Here is a 26,842-nt window from a genome sequence, read left to right as displayed (position 1 = left end):
AACCAGGTGAGCACAGCTCTGGTAGCACAGCTGGAGGTAGCACCTTGTCCTAAGGGGAGCCCACAGAAAGACAGAGCAAGCAGCATTACTCCCCCACTGTACAGATGGCGAGCTGACACACAGATGGCAGTGGCTGAAAAAACCCAAACAGCGGCATACAAAAAATTTATGGTCAAGCTGGGCCATGAACGTGGATCTTCCAAGCCCCGTGCAGGAGCTGCTGGAGGGGTGGGAGTGGGTGGTGGGAGTGGGGAGGGAGGACTTTCAGGAGCATGGTGAATGTCTTGAAGCGACCCCAGGAGATGAACAAAGTCAGGAGTTGGAAGGAACTGAGGACACACAGACCAAAGCTATGCTGCACTTAATCTGCTTAGATGCTCCCTCTGCTGCGAGCCAGCACCAAGGTGTGCGAGTCGTGTGCTCCAACCCACCAGCCTCACAAATGCTTTTATGACCACAGTCAGCCCCCCTAGGCCCTCAGACACAGTTGTCCAGAATAATCAGACAGTAGAGGGGACAGGGAAAAAAAGATAAAGAAAAGAAAACAAGGTAAAGAAAGGAAATGAGAAAGCTCTTTGATCAAAGCCTTCTATGGATAGGATTTATTATTATTATTTAAATACGTTTTACCACAGCAGTGGGCCTTTCTTAGGCAGGAGATGCCAGCTGGGACAAAACAGGTGCAAAGCTGGTTCAGTTTACAACGTGGCTTCTTGCCTAATAGGGGCTGAACTCCAGCCATCAAATGCATTCCAATTAGAGTCTCAGGTTTGTCCCTGACATATCAGACAGCTCTATGATTCAGCCAGCTATGTCCATCTTCCAGTGGCTAATTCCTTGCTCCCATAGGAAGCAGATTTGGGGACTGAAGTACAAACACTGCAAGGTTTCTGCAGAATGGCTTTGGAAGGGGAGCACACCTGTCTTTACCTCCCCAACCACCTCTAACATGGCGAGCACTTCCATGATTTAGTCTAGTAAGATGAGAAGCGAGGTTGAGTTTGCCAGGGCCCTCTCCAAAGACCATAGCTGAGCATCACCAGCTTTCTTGGGGTCTGTAAAATGTCATCGCTGAGGTGGATTCCTGGAAACTGAGTCAGATTTGTTCAGCACAAGCTATCTTATATCAGGGGGAAGGTTGTCATTAATACTGCTTCGGCCAGGGCCTGGTGGCAGGAGGGAGACCATTGCCCCAGCAATTTTCCAACAGGCAGGAAAGTAGTTGTCAGCTATAGCAACATCAAGCATGAAGCAGCAGAGTCCAGGATGTAAGGAAACAGAGCAAAGGGCAAGACCCACAGGCAACAACCTGGTGGGTGGCAGCAGCACTATCAGCAAAACAAATTCTCGTAAGCTGACTTCACCTTCCTGCCTGCATTATCTTTCTTAGCTGAGTGATGCCTTCCTATCAAATAAGGGCAGGAGAAGGAGGAGGGCAGAAGAAGCCAGGGCTGCAAACTGCACCTGACTCAGACCTTCCAGGCCAAAATGTTGCTGCTCCTTCTGGATAGAAAAAGGTATTCTCATTTTGCAAATGATAAGTTTGAATACCTTTCCTTAAGTCATGGAGCAAACTCTGGCCACAGCTGAAATAAGCAGTAGCTTCCACTCACCTTTAATTGCACGCTTTAACCATTATTATTAAGTAATACTACTAAGGGAAAACCTAAATACCCTGACTGTGACAGGAGATCTATTATGTTATGTTGTCTGGTAAGTTTATGACAAAAGCTTCAATAATTTTAGGGCTAAGTGGATGAGATCGAAAAAAGGAAAAAAGATATATTCTTATTAGGAGCTAGCTAAGGAATGTCCTGCCTAAAACCAATTTTTGCATGACTGAAATTTTGCCATGAGAAATTTCAAGTTTGACAACAAATTCCAGTTTTCCACTGAGAAAATGCAAATGACAGCTTCAGAGCTGCCCGCCTGGCAGGCGTTTGTCAACTTTGTTTTCTGTCTTCAGGGAGGCAGTGGAATCAACAAGAGCCATTTTGACAGGCAGAAAGTCAGCAAGCCAAACAATAAAGTAATAAATTCTGCTTTAACTTTTCTAAAGACTGTATATGTGGGGGAATCCTACTTAGAATTTCACTTTTACAGAAAGCATTTGCATTTAATTCCTCCCTTCCTTATATTTTGGGAGCACAACAGCACTGAGCTTTGTGTATGGTGCAACAAGTGAAGAAGTGAGGCACAGAAGAGACTGTAATCCAGAATTTCCCAAGTGACGGTGGCTGCTGAGCCTGACCCACATTTTCAGAAGAGTTTTTGAGCTTTTACCTGAACACCAAAATAGCCAGCCACATCTTAAAATGCAAAATCGTAAAATAATAGATTAATTTAGATCAGAAGGGACAATTCTGGGTCACCTTGTCCAACTCCCTGCTCCAAGGGGGACCAACTACCAAATTAGATGAGGTTGCTCAGGACCTTATCTACCTGAGCTTTGAAAATCTCCCAGATTGCACAGTCCCTCGGGGCTACTTTTGCAGTGCTTTCACCACACTTATCGTGAAAAATTTTCCTTATATCAAATTGAAATTTCTGTTGTTGCAAATTGTGACCTTTGCCTCTTGTCCTTTTGCTGTACACCCACTTTAGAAGTAGTAGTAGTAGAGATGAGTTAGATGCTCTGAGCTTTACCTTCTCTGGGAGATCAATCATGCAAAATTGGAGGGGAAAACTACTCCAAGCTATTCAGAAGTAGGTGTAGAAGTGGAATGAACCCCCACTTTGGGTTCAGAATGCTATTTTAGTACAGAACACTGCCTAATCAAACATGGTTTATGACGATTGCTCCAGGCCAGCTAACCTTAGGCTGATTTAAAGGTGTGTAATATAACAGGGAGTGGAAAAGTAGCATCACTTATCAAGTCTATCATTCCCTGTCAGGTTAGCAGAGACTATTCACCATGACTCTTATGTTCTCTGTTCCTTAGTTTAAAGTATACTGTTCACACGGTGGCATAAGTCTATGAACTGTTAATCTCCTCATGGTATGTATTTTTGACCAAATCTGTACAAAACCACCATGGTGTTTTACTGGGGTTGAGCACACCAGCCATTTCTCAGTAGCCAACCATTGGTTTACCAGTCACTACAGCAACAACATACTGGAAAGTGAAGCTAAGAAAAGGAAAAGCACGGGATTGTCAGAACTGTTGGGTAGATCTGAGGCTGATCTGAGCCAAAAAAGGTCTTGATAAGTGGAAAGGTTTACAACGTGAGAGTGATAACTACCAGAGGGGAAGTGAAGGGGAATGTCCTAAGAACAGAGTGGTCAGGGCCACTCTGGTCGTGCAACGTAGCATGCTGTCACACTTGCTCTTTCCCTCTTCCCTCTCCATCTCTCTGTCTCTCCAAAGACCAATCTAACCTTGTGTTTTCACAGGAGCACTGCCAGCAGAGACTCCCAAAAGGACAAGCCAAACCGGCACAACTCTGGAGTACCCAGAATACTCTCACATGGCTTTTTGCTAGGCTGAACGAGAGAGCAATCCATTACTGAATCTTGCTGCCACTCCAAGATTGTTCCCTAAAGTATATTTTACAGTGCTTTGTCCAGGCTGGTTTTAAAACATCCAAGTGATGAGACTTCCACCAGTTTACTTGGGGGAGCTATTTTACAGGCTCACAGACATCACCATTAGCACTATTTCTTGTCACATGCATCACCAGCTCTCCCATAAATAATTGCTAACACTACAGCTATTCTACAGGCCCAGGGAAGGTGAAGGAATACAGACAGGAGTCAATATTCATGCGAATAAAGGAATAATAATAGAACAGAGATGTCTGGCTCCTCCAGGAACATATGGTGTTTAGTTGGGTTATGGGCACTTGAATAAGTGACAGTGAGATAACTGGTTACCTCCTCACGGAATAAATGAGAGGTAATCTTGGAGAGCTCAGGCACAGAGGGGAACCGGGCTGCTAAGGCTGCCGAGTTCAGATGTGCCAGGATATAGCAGAGTGGGCTACAGATGCCTCCGTTCCCTTGTACGGCCACCACTAAATAAATTACCTCACATGTATCGTGGGGCAAAGTATAATTAAGAGAGTTACTGCAGAGCAGCTTAGAGTGTTCCTTGTTACTGTTATTACATCTAAAGAAATGGACGTATGACCAAGTGAGTAATGTCTTATTTAATGTATTTTAGATTATTTTATTGAAAAGCTATTTCCTGCTCTTCAAGTTCTTCTCCTTCTGCAGAGGTCAGCACCTGACATGATGGGTGAATCCTTACAATCCTGTATGCAGCCAGGTCTGAAGTGTTCTGCATAAAAAAAACCCCAAAACATCCCTCCTGGCCCCTGCTGGCAAATCAGCACCTTTGGTAAGCAGCAGTGTACTGTGCATGGCTGCTAATTCAACACTGATAATGGCGGTGACACCAGCAAATGCTTTTCAAAATTCCTCGCTGCAGTATTTCACTCAGTGTCCCCCTTTGGCAAGTAATTCAGTAGTTTTACTGTAACACACGGGGCAATGCCACCTCCATTTCCTTTGTTCCTTATTACACGTCCCATGGATCTCAAGAAAACCTGCTGAATACATCCTGCAGACAGCTTTTCTCTTAGAATAGAGTCTCCCCTTGAAACAATTAGCAGGCGAGTGCATACAGTACCAGCGATAATCTCATTGAATGACACACACCACAACAGCTTTAAGACAAGCTGATGCCTTTCTCACAAAAAACAGCAGCAAGCTATTTAGGGAGGATTCAGCAAATACAGAGCTTTAGAGAGAGGCCATCTGACCTCAGGAGTCTGTTCCTTCTTTCGATCGATGTGGAACGGTTCCTTAACTGTTTTCTTGTAATAGGACCAGTATAGTTTAAGCAGTCCTGGAGCAATGCTTCCCCAGGGATCTTCCACATCTTACTAGAAAGGAAGAAGTTTTTCTCAGCATTCCAACTTCACAAGTTTTCCTTCTCTAAAGTTCATCCTATTATGCAATGCCCCATTGTACTAAGCCTGCACAAAGTCTCTTCCTCTTGGGATTTTCTTTGAATTTATTTGGAGGTGATTATCATATCTCCTCTTAGTTGTTGCTTTGCCAAGATGTACATAGCTTGCTCCTTTAATCTTTCCATATCAATCAAGCCTTTCCACTACCTAATAATAATTGTGCCTCCTCTCTGAACTCCCTCCAGCTTTTCAATATCTTTCCAGTGACATGGTGCTCAGCACAGCACACACGGGAGATGCCAGCTGTATTTGCAGCTGTGTAGAGAAGGTGCTTTGTTCATCTGCTCTGCTGCAGAGCATCTTAAACTAGATTCCTCACCTGTCCTATTGCCTTTCATTGCAACACTTCCAAAAGCCAAGGAAAAGCAGGTTTCAGTATTGGAGAGCTCTCAAACTGGTGGAAAGTTCCTCTGGATGTGTTATACCATGATTCTGCCTATGAACTGGTACTATACCCCTCAGGGAGCATGTGGTGCCTATTTCTGGGAGGGTACTGACAACATCATTCTGAATATAGATTAGTTGTTGCTTCTCTGCTTTGGTCAGACTTTCTGTGGCAGCACCATCAGAGCCCCAAACAGTCGATGATGTGAAGTTTCTGCACAGAAAACAAAAATTGTTTTGACTTTTTTTAAAGCTTTATGCCACATTATGAAATCTTTTCTGATATACTTATTTACTACTTAATCTAATAAGAAATAAGTTTGTGACTCATACTTAAGTCAAAGCATTCAATAACCAAGCCAAATTCCTGAAAAGCCAAGCATGTTCCCAGTTTAGCATCAAAATGTGTTTGGTGTTATAGGAAGAGCTATCAAAGAGAACATACAAAAATGCATTATTAGACTTCTACCACTATTTAGCAAGCAGTTCTCAATTAGGGCTGAGAGAACAACAGATGTCTTTGGCTTCTGCAAGCGTTGCCATCTATCAAGTAATTGGTCTGTCTAAGAAGTGAATTCTCTGTCACTAATTGCAGATCACATCAGAAAAAAGAGAATCACAAACAGAAGTCAGAGGCAGAAGACAAAGAGAAGAGAAAAATGAGAGAGTGACAAAGGAAAAATATGAAAAGAGCCTTCAGGTTTGTTAAGGTTTGAACATGCATAAAGGAGGAGATAGAAGAAAATGTATGAAACCTGAGGTAAAAAGTTATTCTGCTGTCTCAGAAGCAGCACAGGCAGTGTTTAAATTTGGGTTCCGAGTTCTCCGTCTTCACAGTGCTGAAATCACCAGAAGCAGATAGTGGCCACCACAAGGGTGATATAATACTTTGCCTAAGGACTGATTACACAGTGCTATAGTTTTAGTCAATAAACCAATTCTTCTGGGTCAATTTGCTTTTTTCAGGTTTCCTTTCAAACTGTTAACAAACAGTTAGCATTCATCACTTGAGATCTGTAATTTCCAAGAGATACATTCTCATACAACTGAGAATACCTGGCTTCTTGGAGGAATCAATTATTTTGGCCTGTATTGCAAATGGAATGACATTAAATAGACAATGTGACATCTTCTGGCCTTAAGATCCAGAACAGTTATTCTTTCTCAATATTTTTCCACAAAATATTCCAAGCAATATCTAGTGGTTGTTGTATTACCTTATTACTTTTTTAAAGAATAATTATCTGCTCTTGCACCTCACTTTTCTGTTAATGTTTTGTTTTTCCTTTTTACTCATCCCTACTAGGATTTGAAACTCCTCCTCCCCCCGATTCAGCATTGCATGTGAATTTCATTAATGTGCTGTTTGTTTTTCTTCCAGACCAATTAATGAGGGTGATAAATGAGATAGGACATAACACCAATCCCTGTGGCACCCCAGTAGCTACCTCCCCCAAATTAAAACACTGCCATTTATCATTACCATTTGCTAATGTTCTTTCTGCCAATTTGTAGACCCTGTGGCAGTACTCCTACTGAAGCCAATCTGAATTAATTATTCAAGTATGTTCGTGGGAGATGCAATATCAAATACTTTATGGAAAACCAAAATGCAGTATACTAACTGAATTTCCAGTAAGCACTACTACTCTAATTCTTTTAAAACATTTTATATCTGTTTGTGAAGATTTATTCTTTTATTATTTGTACTTTAGTGGCGCCTGAAGGATCCAACTGGGCTGAGGACCCATTGTCATGTTTATTACTAAAATTTTATCTCCAGCTGTTTAGTGATTCTCTTTCCTCCTCCTGTCTCTCATATTTGCTTCATTTTCACCCCAAGGATAGAATTTAAATTAATGGAACTGTAATTGCCAGGATCTCTGGCAATTCCTTTTTTAGAAAATCAGGTACATTTTCAATATTTTGCATAGTTGTTGCTTCCACTTTGTCTCTTTCAAAAAACACTTTATTATGAGTCATGTTTGCATGAAAACAGGCTCTTCTCTCTCTTTCTCTAGCATGCATCTGTTCCTGCTGTGCATTCCCCACTGGAGTCCATATCACTGATAATCCTGTGCCTGAGAAGTCTCAGTAAGTTGCATGGAGATGACTGATGTCACACTTGGAGGATTAAGTAGGGAATAAGCAGCAGGAGCACACCATCTCTCAGGAAACTGAGACCCCCATCTTGCCTGTGCCTGAAAATGCCAAAGACAGATTAAAAAAAAATTTAAAAATCGTGGTGCTTCTTGATACAAGAAAGAAAGCCTTTACATACCAAACTGAAAATACACTGGTTCAAAAGGAGAGGGAGAAGAATGGATATTTGAACAAGCCCAGTGATTTCCTGAGCCCAAGGACAGACAATCTGTGTCAACAGACCTTGTATGCCAGATTTGGTTTTTGGAAGAATCACAAGGCGGCACTTTGCCTATAAATGTACAGTTTCCTTACTTTTTGGAGTTTTTGGTGGTTTGGTTTTTGGTGATTTGGTGGGGTTTTTTTTGGTTTTTTTTTTCTCATTAAAATAGAGGAGACTAGCTTCTTCACAGTCCTCCCTGTGTTCCCTTTCCTGGCACAAGCAGGTAGCAGTCAGTGTCTGACAGAGACCCCATCTTCCCTCTCACCCAAGAGAGAGCACACCCCAGACTGGATAATATTTCAAGGAAACACTGCAGAATCTTCTCCTTGGTCAAAGACCAGATCTTGGAGGAAATATTTTCCCCTGCCCCCTAAAACCACAGGGTCTACCTGAATAAACTAATCTTTCCCTCCCACTTACGCAACAGCCATCTTCCCAGCACCACTGAAAGTGTCCCATCCCACTGTTCCTTTGTAAGATCCTTTATCTGTCACAGGACAAGGAACAAAGTTGTCCAGTCCTACTGCGTTCCTACTGATACTGTGGAGCAGCTTCCTTAAACAAGGTATTTAGTGCTGTGATGGCATGCTCCTTCACAGTGCTTGAGGAAACTTGGCTACTCAGCGGCATCTTGCCTGAGTTAGAGCTCTGGGCTAGTGCTGGGGTGGGAACTAGATCTCAACCCTAGCCCATTCTGACTCCTGGAATGGTCTGTTACTGCCTTTTATTACTCCTCCAATACAAAGGGAAATATTTAGTACCCCTCTTTCAAATAATCTTCATTATAACCAGCAGCTGCCTTTGTTTTGCTCTCTGCTGACAATTATGTGCAGGCTACTGGCCAAAGAAGGTTGTTTTAAGCTCTATACCGCATAAGTAGGCTTGGGCTTCTGCATCTAAAACTGAGTTTCATACCACTCCATCTCAGCAAAGTTGTGGATGTCCCATCCCTGGAAGTGTTCAAGGTCAGGTTGGATGGGGTGCTGAGCAACCTGATCGAGTGAAAGATGTCCTTGCCACGGCAGAGGGGTTGGAGTAGATGATCTTTAAAGGTCCCTTTCAACCCAAACTAGTCTATGATTCTATGATTCAGTTTAGGTTTGTTTGCTGTGGAAGGAACCAAAATAGGGGCATCTGAGTGTGAGCTACAGTTGAGAAAAGCTCTTAACTTTTTCTCACCTAGAGCATGCAGTTAGAGTAAACCCATTTATTTTGATGCTGTAAGCGGTCTGTTTACCCAGAGGGGTTCAAAGCTAGTTTCTGCCTGCTTCTCCCTCACCCTGGTATTATTCAAGAGTCAATAATTCAATTCAAAACAATGCAGTGACAATGAGGTGGAATAGTTTTAATGGTGTTTACTTGTTCTTAATGATGTGCTGTATCCCTGTCTCCCTGTTACATATAGAAGCAGACGATAAAGAAGGGAGAAACTACACAGTAATGCAGACAGTAAAATCAAAGAAGAGACGCTCCTGTTGAGATGAAAGAGAGACTCCTGCTAGTTTCTGAAAATTCACAAATGTAGGGTTTTTACTGCCACAGTTGAGGTCTTTCTGCCAACAAGGACCTAACTGTAAAACCAAAGAAAAATTCCCCAATTCAGAGCAGTTCAGAACCCTTTTCAATCTAACCATTCTACCCCCTAAAGAAAGGTTTTGGCCAAAACAAGATAATTCTCTGCTTCCTGTCTCTTTTTTTTTTTTCTTCTCATTCTCTCCAGATTTTATATTCCCAAATGTGGCACATTTTTCCCTCTCTCAGTCAGAGAAAATAACTGAAAAGGGAATGCACTTACGCTTCTTGCCTCGGGAGAGGAGGCAAAGAAGGAACGGAGTGGAAAATTGGTTTCTGCCATGATTTACACAAGTCTTGAAGTTGTGCCAGTTTGAGCAGCTCAACATGAAGCCTGCTGCAATGTGAAGGCCCAGGGCGTCCTCACAGCCCACCATACACCTTCCTCCACAGGTGTGAGGAGAGACAGAGTAGTACCAGTTTTAAAACTCTGCCTGACTACTATGGTCAGCTCTCAAAAGACAACTAAAATAGGATTTAGTGCAAGCCAGGATGTGCTTCTACCTTTCCATTTCTTTAAACATCCTGCATTGATATTATGTCTGTATGGTGTAAGAAGAGTTTCTACAGTCAAGGAGAGAGCCTGCCATCTCACAGGCTTGTGGCCAGCTGTTGACACCACAATGACTGTCACTGTTGCTTCTCCATTTTCATGCTCTATTCGTTATTTGTCTGTGATTGCTACTACGCTCTACATGCCTGTTTGGGTCTCAAAACCCTATCGTGAAGGGGAAGCAGGTATGTTTTTGAGGAGTTTTGTGAGGAGGGTGGTATTACAAGAAACTGCCTATGTATGAGAGACTGGAGTGGGCAGCTGTGTTGTGGTTATTGCTTATGAAATGTATAGCTATCTGGGCTTGTGGTTCCAGCAAAGGTTGTTTGCTATTTTCCCTGCAGGCTACGAAGGAGCAGGTCTCACAAAGTTTTTGCTAGGCTTCTGGGAAACACTGGGAAGGAGCTGGTTGCCACCCCCCCTGTGAGTGCCAGTGATGTAGGGGCAGAGGTTTTGGAGACAAAATAGCAGGATCTCCTTGGCAGCTTTCCCCAAAATAGTCCTGATAATGCATGCTGGGTCAGGCAGATGTGAACAGGTAATCCTGTTGGGAAAATGATATATGTAAGAGAGTTCAAACCTATCAAGACTAGAGAGGTGTCTGGAAGGGAGAGAGCCTGCCCAGGGGAGTTCCAGCTGCCGACGCTGCTCACATAAGGGTGCTGAGAAGCATGGGTTTCGGGGGACACATCCGAACATTACAAGAACTCTTCATCCTCAGGTGAAACACAGGACAAAAACTAGAAATTGCCAAGTTACAAACAAATGCACAATGGCACAGATAGATAGAAGAAAGCTAAAAGTAATTTCATGCATACATCTACCTTTATACTAGAAGTCTAAGGAGACAGGAATATTTAGATTTAAATGAATATAAAGACATATTGGAAATTTGGAGGAAGGAGAAGCAGATGGACAATGTAATACCAATTTGAAAAATTATGCTGGAAAGACAAAATGGGCTCTATAGATGAAGGGATAGTACTATAGCCTTAAAGAAGCTTTGAGTCAAATCAGATGAACAATCAAGCAAACCTAGTCAACAAGTAATAGAAACTCTGTGAATCAAACTCCAGTCCCATGCAGGAAAACTACAGCAATAAGGCTGCCTTTGGCCTGCTTGATGAAGACGGTGATAGAGACTGACACACTGAGGGAGACCAAGGAAGGCAGGAATGAACAATAAAAGAAGACTACAATTGCCCTCATATACTGGGTAAACTTTACTGTGGGTGTGATGCATGGGCTGAACTTTCAGACACTGCCAATTTCTGTTTTATGAAAGTACTAGACAGGGAAATAAGAAGAGAAGTCATCCTGACCAATGCACAGGACTTAGTGACTGTCATAGAGCTGTTGGGAACAATAGCAGTACTATATTTAAGTCCAACATCCCTATTCCTCCTGCAAGAGCCAAGAGGTCCACTATTGTAGTGTTGAATTTTAAAAAAGCTGAACTACACACAAATGAAGGGGTCTCGTTAAAAAGGAGCTAAAATGAGTGGTTAAAGTACAAGAATCTTTTTTTTGGACAGCAGTGAGGCTGTTCAAAGATACCATGCTGGATGATCAGAGCAACCACGTACTACCTGTCAATAAATGTTTGAGAAAGACCAAAAGATAACAGGTTTAGCTTAACAGAAATGTAATGGAGCTTTCTTAGGGATAAGAAGGTGTTCTTCAAAAAACACAAAGCTGTGTCCTACTGAAAAGAAAAAGAAACCCATGCAAACCTCAAAGGAATAATATGCTGAGAATACTGAAATTCAGTAAGGGATGCCAAAAAAATGGATTGTGCTTCAGCTTGCAAAAAAGCAGAGACACTGATTATAGATCACGTTGCTACATCTTAGGGGCCTCTAGAGTGTCTGTAAGGCCAAGGAAAGTTCATGTAACAAGAGACTTCAAAGACAAAAAATTTGTAGCAGAAAAAACTTAAATCTGCCTGACTGTACTAAACATGAAGAACTTGGGGTAGTTTCCACAACAGAACTTTTCTTTTAGGGATTCATCTTTCCAAGTTGATATGTGAAGGTGGTTGATATCTGGTGGCTTTAGTCCATGTACACTTCTGAAAGGCATTCTACAAGTTCCTCAGTGACAAAAATCCCAACCTATGATGGGATAAGAGCGAATGTCCTCATGTGGACATGTAAGTAGTCTTAAGACAGGAAAGAAAAGGTAAGAGTAAATAATTTTTTGTAGAGGAGGTTGTTGTCAGTGGAGCTTCACACAGATTTGTGTTCAGACCCATGCTGTTCATGAGTTCATAAATGATCTAGAAAAAAAGAATTAATTGTGACATATTTGCTAATGTTAAATTATTGTAAGTAATAAGATATGACTGTGAAACATTGTAAAAGCCTCTCACTACAGCAAGCAACTGGGCATAAAATAACAGCATTTGAAGCAATGTGTACTGGGAAAAAATCCTAATTTTACATATGTAATGATGGGTTCTGAGCTGTCTGTTAACATCAGGAATGAGATCTTCAGGTAATAATAGATACAAAAATGTCAGTTCAGGGTACTGACAAGTAGCCAAAAGCAATCAAGATGTTAGAAATTTTGAGGGTGGGATAGCAATCACAACAGGAAATACCCTTATGCCACTAGAAAACCCACTGTGCACCTGCGCTTTAGAGACTTGAGTGCAGTCTGGTTTCTTGGTCTCAGAACATAGCAGAATCAGAGAAGGTGCTACGAAAGGCAGAAAAATAATCAAAGGCATGAAATAGGTTTCCCTATAGGCTATACAAAATATACTAGGACTCTTCAACCAGGAGAAGAGACAATGGTGAAAAAGCATAATGTAGACTTCTTAAACACAGGAAGCATGGAGATGTCCTGGCCATTTATTGACAATGTGATTACTGTAGAAAGCAAACAAATATGATGCACCTTATGATGCAGTCTTCACAACCTTGGTGCATATCAGGTGTTCACTGAAATAATGAAAAAGCCCAGTAGTACAGTTGTTACAACAGAATTAACATTAATTATTGCAGAATCACTTGAGATGAAAACATTGTATATGCCTAAGTGTCATGATTTTTATGTCATAAGAGCAGACAACTTAAATGACTTAGTAAGTTCCCAGACATGTATGCAGTAATTTGGACTGCCTACCTGGGAGTTGGTTTATGAGGAACTATATGGTGAAATAACATTCAAGCAATATTGTAGGAGGAGCTGATATGTTGCACTGGTTCAGTTCATAGGCTGAATCCCTGTAAGTCCAGCCAAGCTGAGCTGAAAGCATTCCAGGTTGCCAATTGGAGGTTAAGGCCCACATTACACTAGTTAGTTCAATATTACTTTGAATTACAGCGCTTCCCATTGCAGTGTAAATTGAGGCAAGCTAGCAGATGCCTGTATGGTTCATTGCATGGTTTTGCAAGTGCACAGCTTGAAATGGACTCTTCTATATATTAAATATTCAGTGACTGAGTCTAGTAAACAAATCCATCAGCTATACTTGTTTAAGGGGATTGAGAGTCCAGTTAAAGTTTCCACAGAGAAATGTGCCCTCGCAGACGCACGCACACGCAAGTGCAGAAACACACGTGCACACAAACAGAGGAAGTCTGGGAGATTTTCTGATTCCTGGGATGAATTTGCTATATGCCTCTTGTGCTCAAATAGCAGGTGGGAAATACAGGGCATACTCACAAATCAGAAACGCAGTTCCAGCTGAACTAAACCTTTCAAAGTACTTGGAAATATGAGTGATATCTGCAAGAGCATTTGCAATGGCTTAAGGCAAGGGAGCTGGAGTGGTGAGCTTACAAAAACTAGACATGAGGAGGCCAGGGTCTGTCTGTCCTAAAGCAGTGCCTCTCACAAGGTAGCTCTTACGGGAATCCATGTTTCAAACCCGTCATTTTATAGGAAGAGGAAAGCATGCCAGGGAAAGCTGTTCTCCCGCCGCTGGTTACAACTGCAGCAACTTAAGCCAATGAGATTCACTTGGTATCCTGCAGCAGGAGAGAAGGGCTGAAGGGTCCGTGGTTCAAGTATTGTGTGTGGACTTTCCAACTGTGCTAGAAGGACTTGGCTACAAGCTTGTCAGCCTTTCCCAAAACATGAGTCATGGCTTCTCCAGATTCTCCCATCTGTAATTGCTTGTTCAGCCCTCTGGAAATATCTATAAATTCTGCACAGGCATTGCTGTTAACACATCATATCCCTCTTCCATCTTTGTAGTTTGTCTTTCTATATGAAATATCCCACCGAGCCTGATACAGAACCTCTTCTTTCTCCAAGTCCTTCTCAATTACTCAGTACCAGCTAGGCTGAACGTATGTGAAACCCCAACTGCTGAAGAGATGATCCTTCTATATGTGGGGATATATAAAGTGGTTTCCAGTGCTTATAAAGTGTGTTACATGAAATATGATCTTCAGTTCAGGCAACTGACCTAGTGACTGTTAAGACTCCATTTAACTCAAGGCTTGGGCTCACACTGGAACACGAGCTCCTCGGTTGACAATATTTACTTATAGGCTGGAATGTGGCAACTTGCTTTGTAGGTAAGAAAATGCAGGCAAAGATCAAGTGTGCTCCAGCCCTCCAGCCTTACATCTTCATATGCAGTACTGACCTGGGTGTCTTGAGACACTTAGCTTCACACAGCTCTCAAACCTTGTGAAAGCCACCCCGTGCTTTCCTTCATACAGCTGCTCCTAAGGTTAAAGTCTTATACCAGTGGTCACAAGTGGGTGACCAAAGTAAATAAAACTTGTCTTGGAGGATGCTGAAGAGCATGTTCAGAAGAACAAGAATAACCTGTGAATACTGTCATTTGACATGGCAGTGCCCGACAGTCCTAGGAGAGGCTGTGTACTTGGCCTCTTGAGTTTATATGTACAAAAGGCTTTGCAGGTAATTGAGAAAAGAAGGAATGTTAGCTTCATCTTTACATGACACAATTTTTAATGAGATTATTATGGAGGGAACACTTGAATAAAAAGCTAAGGTCGCACATCCAGTGGTATCTGAGTCAGAACAGTGAAGGCTACAAGTAAGAACTGTGTGTTTAATATACTACAATTATAACTGCAAATTGTACTTCAGCCCAAGGCTTTACAGCAAAACTGTAAAAAATAAAATCAATTTTAATCTTTAAGGGCACTTTGCTAAATTCTTCTTCTTCAAGGCTAAACCCAACTAGGTCAGTCCAGGTAGGAATTGAAAAAATATGAGCTCTTTCTCCCTGAGCAGTAAATATTATCTTCAGTATCAAAAGCTGGATTGCTACCAAGTACACTGCACGGCTCCCTGGGGAAGCTCAGTCATGGGTCTGAGCATCTATCGGAGCCAAACAAAGGCATCCAGGGAGCGGGGAAAGTGCGCTAGATCAATAGGGAAGACAATCGCTCACCCGTGACCTTTGATGATTATCAGGTTTCAGGAACAGTTGCGGCTTTCTTGGTTTTAATGTGGGTCCATTTACTCTTGCTGTCGATGTACCCATGGGTGGAAGGGTTGCTTATGTGAAACTTCTGTCTCGGGCATCTCCCTCTTCAGATCCCAATGGAGGAAAGCTCTCTTGATTTGAATTGATACTAACCCCACAATTACACACTGCAAACCTGCTAGCTCCTGGTACCAAATCCTCTTGCAGGATCAATTCTACAGTGAGGGTCACAAAACTGAGCTCAGAGTTCAGTGCTTTCTATATCCTTGTTTTACACTGGAGATGAGGAACGGGAACTCATGCATAATTAAACTTCCTAAGTAAGTTTGTCCTCCTGTACTACTTCATGTGTGGTAGCTTTTATCCCATCTGAAAATGGGTATGTTGCTATGGTTTCTGGAATACAGGATGGCCACCCTTGTTCCCTTCTGCTACTGCTTCTGTCTTCTTTTACTCCACTAAAAAGTAAAAATGAGTTCTTGAGGTAGAAAGATCATATTTCATCACAATAAGTATTTTATTAGAGATAAGCAAAAGGTCTTCCCAGAAAGCTCAGACATGTTTATTTGGGCCTCCAGTGGCCATTTAAGAATGCACTTGCTAGTAATTCAGTATTATTAGAGTTGGTTGAATAATATTCAATGGATAATTTATTTGACAAATGTTACAATTTTTTAAAAACAAATTACTCATCTAGTTTGAAAAATATTATTCACAAAGATATAGGACAGAGTGAGTTATTAAATATATTCATCAAATAACTTGCTCAAGTTTTGCAATATATCTGAATAAATTATTCAGCTTATTCATTATTCATTGAGTTCTAATTATTATTTTAAGCACTTATATAGCAATATTAGTGCACTGGTGTAGTAGTCACCAGTGCAGTAGTAGTGCAGTCACCAGTCACCAGCGTAGCAGTACACCAGTCGCCAGTGTAGTAGCCAGTGACAAAAATGACAGGTCTTCTGATGGATCTATGCTATAATGAGGGCTGCACTAAGGCATGGGAAAAAATGGGCTTCACCCATACGGAAGGGCGGTATTACTACTAATTTGATGAGGTTTGGATTAGAGGTGACGGATTTGTGCTTATGCTCCTAGTTCCTGGAATCAAAGAACTCCAGGAGTCTTCTTCCCTGTATGACTGGGATAAATGATATATTCAGATTCAACAAGGTCAAGTGCTGAGTCTGGCACTAGGGTCACAACAACCCCGTGCAGTGCTACAGGCTTGGGGAAGAGTGGCTGAAAAGCTGCCTGGCGGAAAAGGACCTGGGGGTGTTGGTTGACAGCCGCTGAATATGAGCCAGCAGTGTGCCCAGGTGACCAAGAAGGCTAACGGCATCCTGGCCTGTGTCAGGAATAGTGTGGCCAGTAGGACTAGGAAAGTGATCATCCCCCTGTACTCGGCACTGGTGAGGCCCCACCTTGATTACTGTGTTCAGTTTTGGGCCCTTCACTACAAGAAAGACATTGAGGTTCTGGAGCGTGTCCAGAGAAGGGCAACAAAGCTGGTGAGGGGTCTAGTGCACAAGTCTTATTGAGGAGCAGCTGAAGCAGCTGGAAAAAAGGTGGTTGAGGGGAGACCTTAAGGCTCTCTACAACTACCTGTAAGGATGTTGTAGCAAGATGGGGGTTGGTCTCTTTTCCCAAGTAACAAGTGATAAGACAAGTGGAAACAGCCTCAAGTTCTGCCAGGGGGGTTTAGGTTGGATATGAGGAAAAAATTCTTCACTGAAAGGGTTGTCAAGCATTGGAACAGGCTGCCCAGGGAAGTGTTTCAGTCACCATCCCTGGAGGTATTTAAAAGATGTGTAGATGTTACGCTTAGGGACATGGTTTAGGGGTAGAGTTGGCAGTGTTAGGTTTATGGTTGGACTTGATGATCTTAAAGGTCTTTTCCAACCTAAATGATTCTATGATCCTATGAAAATTAAAACTGGCATAGTAGTGTCAGCCTGAATGTGCTGGCAGCGTAAACCAGCAGCTTGGAGGACTCTGAGCTCAGCCGTCTGAGTGTAATTCCAAACCTACAGGTACAGGAGCAGGTGGGGAGAACTACTCGAGGACATTATTGCAAGTCAGATCCCATTGTAGTCCATTAGTTGCCTCCAAGGGATGGGCTGCTGCAGTTAAGAGGATTCAGCCATGAACTGCATAGCCAGAGGGGTCACAGAGTGGTAAGCTGTCCTCCCCTATGCCTTCCCATAGCACTTCTGTCTCACCAGGGCTTTGACCACCTGGCTCCACAAAGGGCTATGGAAGAAGAAGAGTGGGTGGTAATACAGCACACCTGCTTGTCCAAAAAATATCAAGGTTTCTTTTTTGAAAAGAAAGCTCTTTAGAAGAGCTGATGAGTTACACTTTGCTGTGGACTTCTTAGTTTTTTTCTACTCTTTTAGTGGTGAGGCAAACCAATTTAGTACAGAAGGAGAAACCAGAAATTGCCTTGGTGTACCCCCTAAATGGGGTGTTATCACAGGGAGGCTAAAATTCTTCCCAAGGCTCATATTTGAAACCAACACCAGATAAGATCCATCCTGGCCCTCTTCAGTTTTCTGAAAAGTGGGTCAGTTCTTCTGAAAGGACAATGTAGTTCAAAACCTAGTGAATTTAAGTGGAATAAACAAAACCTAATGTTGCAAATGCTCAATTTTATTTTTCAAGCAAATGGTTATTTTCCTTGCTTTTTTCTAACGCTGTCTGTTAACATTCCTTTTCTCTAATTTTCTTTGCAAGAAACTAGAACATGTACACATATGTGGACATATTGTCCTCTTTTACGTCTTTCTTGTCTTTCACTTTTGCTATTAATTGAGAACCAGGACTTGTAAAACAGCATCTAATGTTACTAAAGTGAGAAACTTTATGGCACAAAGCAGGCTTAAAAAAATTGTTTTTAATGACATGGTGTATATCTGAAAAGCCCAAATTGTCATTTTTGGGTAATGCCTTATGGAATATTTTGTACTAAGTGGAGCTGTCTCCATGGTCCAGCACATCTCTCCTGTGTCCCAGTTGGGGTAGGTCTTATTATCACCCTGAATACAGAAGGCAATTTACTTGAGACTAGACTGGAAACTTAGCAGTGCATCAGGGAGATGAGTTACATCCACAAAATGCAAATCAAGAGAGGGGAGTCACCACCCCCCCCTGCCCAGTATATATATTTATTTATTTTCTGGCCTGAAAGCTTCTTGCTAAACATGAAGGCAATCTTTGAGCACTGAACTGTAACTCTGCTGGGCTGCCTTCTTGTTGATAAAACTTGAAAAAGCAATTTACTCTCTTGGGCCTGTTTAAGAATTTACAGTGCAGAAAGGGGAGGGGTAGAAAGACAAGCCACATCCTCCTTCCTCTCTCAAATTCCTGCCTGTTTTTTAAGAAATGCGATGGAAGGGGGTGAAGTGACACCCACCCACTCCCATACACACGTGAACCAAGGGAATGACAGTGTTTCCCTTCCTCCTACATTGTCTGCCTGCCCCTTATTTTAGAGGAATGTTTCCAGCCGTCACTTTGCTCTACAAGAGGAGAAGCAGGACAAACATCAGAGCCTCTCCAGGACTGTCTGCAAAGCTGTGAGCTCCAAGCTCACACAGAACAGACACCCTTGCACGGCTCCCCTCCCCCCGCACACATACATACACTCACAACATATTTGTAAATGACAGCAGAGAGTCCTGCAACACTTCCATTAAGACAAGCCCCAGTATTTCTCAGGAGAACTATTGGAGTAGCTTGGCTCTCAGTCGGTGCTCTGAGGTGGGAAAGAACACAGGATTTGTGAGGATGCAACCCTGAGGGCTTCTGGGGAGGGAAGGGGTTCCTCTGCCTTTTAAAGTTCATTATACTAGAAGGGATTAAAGAACATTAGAGTTTTTTCAAAACAGCTCTCCTACGCAGAGCTGGGACAGAAAATAGTACTGGGTTTCCAAGGGACCCTTCTTTGCTGCGTCAACCCAGTGCTGCTTTCAACCAAAAGCACAAACAACTACCACACACCCAAACCTGAAGTGTTTTCTTGGTTGGTCAAGGGATACACTCCTCTTTCCTTAGCACTTCCCTGAAGCTGCTGCACCACTACTTCCAACTTTCTGTCAGGGAAGAGGTTTCCTACCATGAACTAGGACTAGGGCACTTGCAAACAGTCATCTCGGTCGTTGAGTGCTGTGGTCAGGCTGCAGCCTGAACCTAGATTTAACCTCCACATGAAGCTCCAGGATTTGGATAAACACATTGGCCTTGATTCAGGTGACATTATAGACACTTCATACGTCATAATAGGTGTCACATTGCTCTGCAATTGGTGGATTCACATCCTAAAGAAGCTCTTCTGTGTAAGATGACTCAAGAGAGGCAAGGCCAAGAAGCTTCCTCTCTGGAAACCCTCCCTTTGATGTGTTCAGCACTTTAAGGAAATCTCCTGACATAGCTTCTTGTGCCAGGGACCAGAAGGGATGCTCTCATGTGCTCCCTGAGCCAACAACTCTGTTCCTGCTGGGTTGCATTGGACAGCCTGGCCAACCTGTCTGCTTTTATTCTAGACACCTCATTTTCCCAGAGGCTTCTCTGGGTAAGCAATATATGTTCTGCTATCCAAGCATTAGATGTTCAATCTAACCCAATAATTATCCTTGGTTTTTTGCAAACAGGCTGGGTTTGTGCGCAGATGGTGGGAAGTGGGACAGAGGGGCTGTGCCTGTGTGAAACGACAGGAATTGGCAAGACTGCAGATGGAGAGCCAGCCTGTAGGGGGAACAATGATTCACAGCTTTGTTTCACACTGAGTGCATCTTTAGATTTACTTTTTAATATCATTTACAGCCAGAATATAAAAAAAAAGTCAGAACAGTGAAACCCTGAGAGAGATTCATTGAGCGACATAAGACAAGTGTACAGCTTAGAAGGAAATGTTACAAGTGCCGTTTAATCCTTCCCATACATTTGCTCTTTTCTTAATTTAGGAACAGGGATGGAGAATGAACTTTACCCGGGCTATAACAAACTCTTCAGAAGTAACTGTCCTGCATGGGATAAAGATTTCTCTGCAGAGTTCCTTTAGGACCTATGTTTTAAAACAAAAACAAAAGCCTAAGTCCCATGGCAATGACATCAATACAAAGCCTCGTGATTTATAGGGTTAACCTCAAATGGCGTGAATTGCCACCTGAGACACAAAGTCTTGCCTTGCATTTCTACTCTGTATTGATTTTGTATGAGCAGGCTGGAGGAACTGCTCTGGGAAGCATCCTTCAGTCCTCCAGCCTGAGGTCACTTTTCCTTCTAGCAGACCTGCCTGAAGCCTGAGACATTGAGGTACCTTCCAAGAAAACAGGATAAATGTTCTGGCCTGCACTTCTCCCCTTCATGTAACAAGTGCTAAAAGCTCCAGGAGAGATATTGCTTACAGGCAACTGAGTTGGCTAGCACTGTAGCCATGTGACTACTCTGTATCTTAAAAGTGCTTTGGAAAAAAAAACAAAAAACTCAGGTAAATAAAAAAGACTACAGAAGGCTAAATCCTCTTTTTGTATCCCAGCCCTCCCAAGGAAGATGGATGCTGTTTATTATAAAGTAGTGCTGGCAGGCTCCATGCTGAGGAGTACAAGAAACTGTTTTGTGAACTGAAAGCATTGCCAATATGTTTCAGGAAAAGGGACTCTGTCTGGAGTCAAACTGAATGCTTGGTCCTGTGGGATGAGAAGTGACAGTTAAGTAATGGCAGATGAATTATGGCAGCTAAAAGTAAAGGGTGATCTAAAGGGAGTGATGGGATGAGGAGGAGCTTGGTGTTGGAGGAGTTCTCCAGCTTCCCTCTCTCACCTTCCTGAGCATGACAAGCTCTGCTTGACCCACAGGGCCAGTGCTCCATGTCTTATTCGTTACTTCTGCTTCAGCATCTTCGGAGACCCTGGCACCTAGTTGCTTCTTTGGTGTGCCGCACTCCAGTCGCATCCTTCCTCCCCTGCTGCATGCTGCTCTCTATCCTGCAAAACTCTGGGAGCTTCATATCCCCTCCAGCCTCAAACTCAACATCCTGCAGGGTCTGCAAGCTCTCCTCCTACTGAGATTTCATCATATCTGGTGTGCTGCCCAGTCACTTTTCTTCCCTTCTACGGGTGTTATCTCTGCCTCAGCTAGGATACGGGCTCACTCTGGTTACGGGGTCCGTGTGGCTTAAAATTGCTTCCATCGTTTCAGCAATTCACAAGTCATTGTATGTTTATTTTGGCCTGATGAACCTCAAATGTACTTGAGCTTTCAAAGGAAACATTTTACTCATTTGAAATATTGACTAAAAGCATCCCTGTAAAACCCAACAACATTCAAAACTAGATGAGCCAAAGCAAAACTCCAACAGAAAGGATATGAAATTACTGCTGTGCATTCGCATTAAAATCATAAACACCAGGAAATGCAAGGCTTAGGCTGAAACAACGTTTTCAAGCAGCAGCCAGACCTGGGGAGAGCAGGAGGATATGCCAGCTTGTGATTGACTTCTACAAAGATGTAAAAGGCACAGAGACGACAGCTGCTCATATCTAAACACAAATTAACTGCAGCAGTGCTCAAAATAGTAGCACACAGAAAAGTGCTCCTGACCTTCTTTCTCAGCTCCACCTTTCCCTCCATTTCTTCCCTCTCAGATGGAGAGCTTCCCATGCTTATACCCCCGTGCTGTTCAGGATGCGATGAACATGCCACACGACATGTCACACTCCGCTTCTCAAACAGCAGGTATGCACGTTCTTGCACATCATGTCTAAATGTTTACTTTCCCTGCTTCTTCTAGGGCCACAGCATTTGTGAATTCCGCTGTGGTTTGGTTTCTTTGTCTGACCAGGCTTAGAAAACTCAAGGCATAATACTGAATCAGAAGAAAAGTGGATCCTCAGGCCACACTGGCACAGAGAGAGATGCCATTTCTAGGAAGGCTGTAACCTCATGCTGCCCAGAATTTTGGGTGCCTTCTGGAAAGTCTCATTTTTTTCTAGAAATACTTCATTACAAGTTCCAGAATTTTTAAACAACTACTAGGAGACAACATATATTTCAGTCACTCCATTGCTTTGTGCTAACACTGAGATGTCTGTGGGTGTTGCTGGATCATATTACAATTTTAGGATGTCTAGATCTATTGCACAGATATTCTTTTAAAGCTGGATAAATGATTCACCTGATAAATGAAGCGGTGAACTTCAGCCTTTTTGCAAAAAGCAGTCGCTTTTCTAGAGCTGTACTTGTTATTCGTTAATAGTGGCTGAACAGCACCAGTATATTTGTGTCTAAGTAGTTCATCACAAAGGAGTGTGTGCAACATTGGCTGACTGTGGTCAACAGCACTGAGCAAGAAACACGCTGGAGGCAGCGTTATGGTTCAGTCTCCCTGTCAAATTGTCTGGAGCAACACCCGGCTCCATTTTACCTGTGTAAGGCTGGGTCACAAGTTTTGTGATATTTGCAACTTGGTGGCCATGACAGCTGATTCAGAGTATTCCCCAAATACGTCGAACTCTGGGACAGAGACTCTCACCGGTTTTCTACAGAACTTAGCACAAAGGTAGGGAACTCGAGGCTCTGCACCTACCGTTTGCAATGGGGGAAAGACTGTATAAAGCTGAGTGGTCTTCTGACTCGCCCTGCACCTGTTCAGTGAGTGGGAAATAGGCTTTTAAAATGGCTGAAAGAGAAGGGAAAGCTTTTCATCCACTGGATTTTAAGGCAGATAATCTTTAGAGAGTGATAGAGAATTTTTACCCTCTGTTTAAAGAAATGTTTTTTTTACCTATGTAAGCAAGGAACAAGGGGTTAAGTGAAGAAAGAGAGATTCGCATCCTAGACTACCCAAAGCATCCACTGCTTGTAGAGCAGTTCAGGTCCCTGCCCAGCTGGTTCACCAGAGTTTTGAAGCTGTGTTACATCCCAGATGAATGCCCAAGTAACGGGATTACTGGGCTGCTCTGTGTTTGGATAGTCTCACCCACCTGATGAACATAGCTTTAATCCTGGATTTAAGTCTTTGCAGAAGGATGTTTTGTCAAAAGCAATAAATTTCCTCAAAGTTTAAGTAAGTTCCACAAATCCATATTTGCAGGCATGAAGCAACAAGATACTTTGCTGTGCGGCTGTTGGAGCCATCAGGTAATCTTCCACACTAACATTCAGAAAACAATAGGTATTTCTGTGAATAAGGTAGTAAAAATAGCAGGGACTTGAGTAGGAGGATCCTATGAATAACAACAGAGAGAATTTGCATATTTGTTTCTGGCTATCTTTCCAATCTCTTTTGGTATAACTCAAGTCAGCTCAAATCACCTCTCCAAAGAATGCCTCCTCTGTCAACCACATCAGAGAAGTGGTTAGATAATTTTGCACGGCTGTGCTATTGAACTGAAGTTCACATTGATGTCAGACGGTCAAAAAAAAAAAAAAGCACAAAAAAATGAAAGTGGGAGGTAGGGTTGGCAAAACCAGCTGCACACATGGAACCAAACGGACAGCAAGGCGATGTTCTGTACTGCAGAAGAGGCACTGGTAGTGTGGTATGCAGGGGGTTAAAACCGATAAATAAGAAAGGGCACATGGCAAAAAGCACTACACGCAGAAATGAAATTCAGTTCTTTTCTGCATGTCTGCAGGATACAAGTCGTGGGTGTACGTGGCGTACACATGCTGAACTCTAAGATTATGCACAGCAGTCCAGTAGCATATTTGCTTTGCTGCCTGCTGGTCTGGATCACAACCTGATGATGTGAGTTTCCAGCCCTAACATCGTCCATGCATTTGCCATGGCCTATATGCCTGATATTTCTTTCCAATAATAACTTCCCTTTAGGCATGGTTATTAAGACCTCCGTCACTGTGAAATAGCTTGTGTTCAGTGAGGCAGTCTTTTAATGGGATGTGATGCCGTATAGCAGGGTTTCATCTACTACATTCACGAAGGTAAATGACAGATTGTTTACTCCCCTAATCCATCTAATTATGGCAGCTTACAGAAAATTGGAGAAAAAGAATTTGTGCCGTAGGTGATGCTGTGAGAGATCTGAGAGCATGTTGATTTAAAAGGCTATAAAGGCATTGTCTAAAATATATACAGAGTAGCTTGTTGATCTCACTATAAGAGACAGCACTGATAATTCAGTATCCCCTGGGAGATGGCCTGTAACCAGATACTGTAAAAATTTCTAGCCTCTTTTGTCTTCCTTTGAAGGGTAGGAAGCTCAAGAGGGAAGCTGTAGAGCTGTCCTTGTAAAGCTACATCTGAGTTTGGAAGGGAGAAGGTGTGGAAGGGGAGTTCCAGCAATAAAAGCATAGTGGCAAGGCTGGGGCATGCCTGGGGATCGGCACAGAGGATGTGCCTCCCACGTCAGCCTTCTCCCATGCCCCCTGTCCTGGCAGCAGCACGGCACCCATGTCGGGGAGCATAGCCTTTGATGCCCCACAGACACCTGGTGGTCACACTGCACTTCACAGAGCAGAGGGAGGAGGACTGGTGCTTCTTTCCTCACTGGTAGCTACTGTGAGCGAAGAGAATGAGTTGTTTTGGGAGCTCTGGTGCAAGTAAAGCGTCGGGTCTGTAAGGACATCTTTCCTCAGCCGCTGACTTTAGTGTTTAAGGAGGTACAAAGTCTGCCTGGAGCTTTTTGACAGGTGTCCCACGAATACTCATCTCCATGTGGATTGTCTGGGGTTTTAGCTCACGGGACACAAAAGGGTCTCTGCCTCAGGCTCTAAGGGAGATGCCCTTGAGTACAGAGCAACCTGTTGCAGTGAAACTGGTTGGCGCCTCCATCAGACTGGTTAAAATTCAGCGCTGTGTTCAAAACTTATCGCAGAGAGGAAGAGGAGAGGATGCTCCCACAAAGGATGGTGATATAAACTTCTAATAGGAAATCAGACCAAAATGCAGTCTCATTTTCAGTGGCTATGCAAACTGTTGAAATTTAGGATGTGCATCATTTTTCTAGAACACTCTGTTCTGCAGCCTTATTACTTTCTATGCTACTACCATTAGCAAATCCACTAATTTGTGGGTTTATTTTCTTCCTGTTGTTGCTTTTTGCATCTCTCAACATTTTAAAAAGGCTTTTTTCTTCTCCCCACCCCCTCCCACTGCCCCCACTTGCCATTATTAAGTGAGGTCAGGTGCTTTTAGAACTAATTGCATCTAATTATCTACAAAATAATTAACATTTCTAATAGAAGCTGCCTGTGTTGGTTTTCATTGGGGTGCAGGAGAGCAACAAGGTAAAGAGTTTGACAATTAAAGCTTCATTATTATGTTCTCCCCTTTACATTCCCTGTTTAATAAATTCTTCACTGCAGAAATGGATAGACTAGAGCTCATTTGAGATGAACATCGTGAAGAGCTCAAAATTAGTTTTTCATCTGTTTTGCACTCTTTACAAGGCAAGGGGAGGGGGGAGCGCAGGGAAGGAAGAAGGAATTTGAAAAATTAGGGAAAGTAGTAATATAGAAAAGATTCTTTCTTCTTGCAACCTGCTTGCCAGATGGTCTGCCAGACACAGATATCAGGCTGAGAGAGAGAATTGTTATATCTTCTTGTAAATCAGAACGCAAAAATACGTAGTCTGTGGAAAGTGCATGTGAGAGATGCCATTTTGGTTACCAGGGATTGAAACAAGGGCTTCCAGAAATACAAGCAGGAAGAGCTCCAGCCATGCATTGCCATGACATGTGGCTCTCAAATCCTAAAAAGAAAACTCCTGTTAAGTCTGTAGCAAGTGGAAGGTGGAGATATTGTCTCTTCTCTTCTGAGGTTGCAAGACACCAGTATGTCATTGCATAGCTTGCAAGGCAATGGCAGTGATGTGAAGAGGGATGGGGTGCAGGAAAGTTTTGCACTTCGTCAGAGCTGTTAACTGGGTTAGGTATCTGTGTATATCAGTGAAGCTGTAGTAGTTTACACCTGGGTGCAAAAACACCTTTAAGTTCATGCCTGAACTGAACTACACTTGCAGAATGTGATGACCTTTCTTCCCCCTCTATTTCCTCCAGGTCAGTTAAAGGTGCTTGGGTGCTCTGCAAAGCCCCAGTTCAGGAGGCACTCATCCTGCAGACAGTAAACACTGTCTTCTCTGTCTCGGTGATGCTGAATCATCAGGTACTCCCCTTTGAACCTGAAGGCTTTGTCCCTTCAGCCATAACTGTGAAGTTATCAATTGCATGCGAACGTAGGGACAGAGAGGGAAATAGGGAGTCTCTGAAGTTCAGCTTTACAAAGGGATTTAGATGCCTAAAGATATTGGTAGGCTATGTGATTATGATCCTTGGAATCCTAGCTTCCAAATAAATCTCTGTGGCTAGTCTTTGGAAAAGGCAGGCCTGGCTGAAGAAAGGTTTATGGGGCTTAAATGAAGTGCTGAGCAGGAAATCGTCTAGAGGCTGCCTAGAGAAGACATCAGCCAAGGGTGTTGCATGAAATTCAGTCTGTCTGCAAGTGTTTTAGTGAGTTGTGGTCTAACTCTCACTCTAGGATGGTAAACATGGGGAGTAGGAAAATGGAGAAACTCATAAGAAAAAAAGCATTTATTTTTTCCCTGCT

Source organism: Charadrius vociferus, unplaced genomic scaffold (genome assembly GCF_000708025.1).
Source record: "Charadrius vociferus isolate BGI_N301 unplaced genomic scaffold, ASM70802v2 scaffold883, whole genome shotgun sequence".
Taxonomy (NCBI): domain Eukaryota; kingdom Metazoa; phylum Chordata; class Aves; order Charadriiformes; family Charadriidae; genus Charadrius; species Charadrius vociferus.
This window is presented reverse-complemented; position numbering follows the sequence as displayed.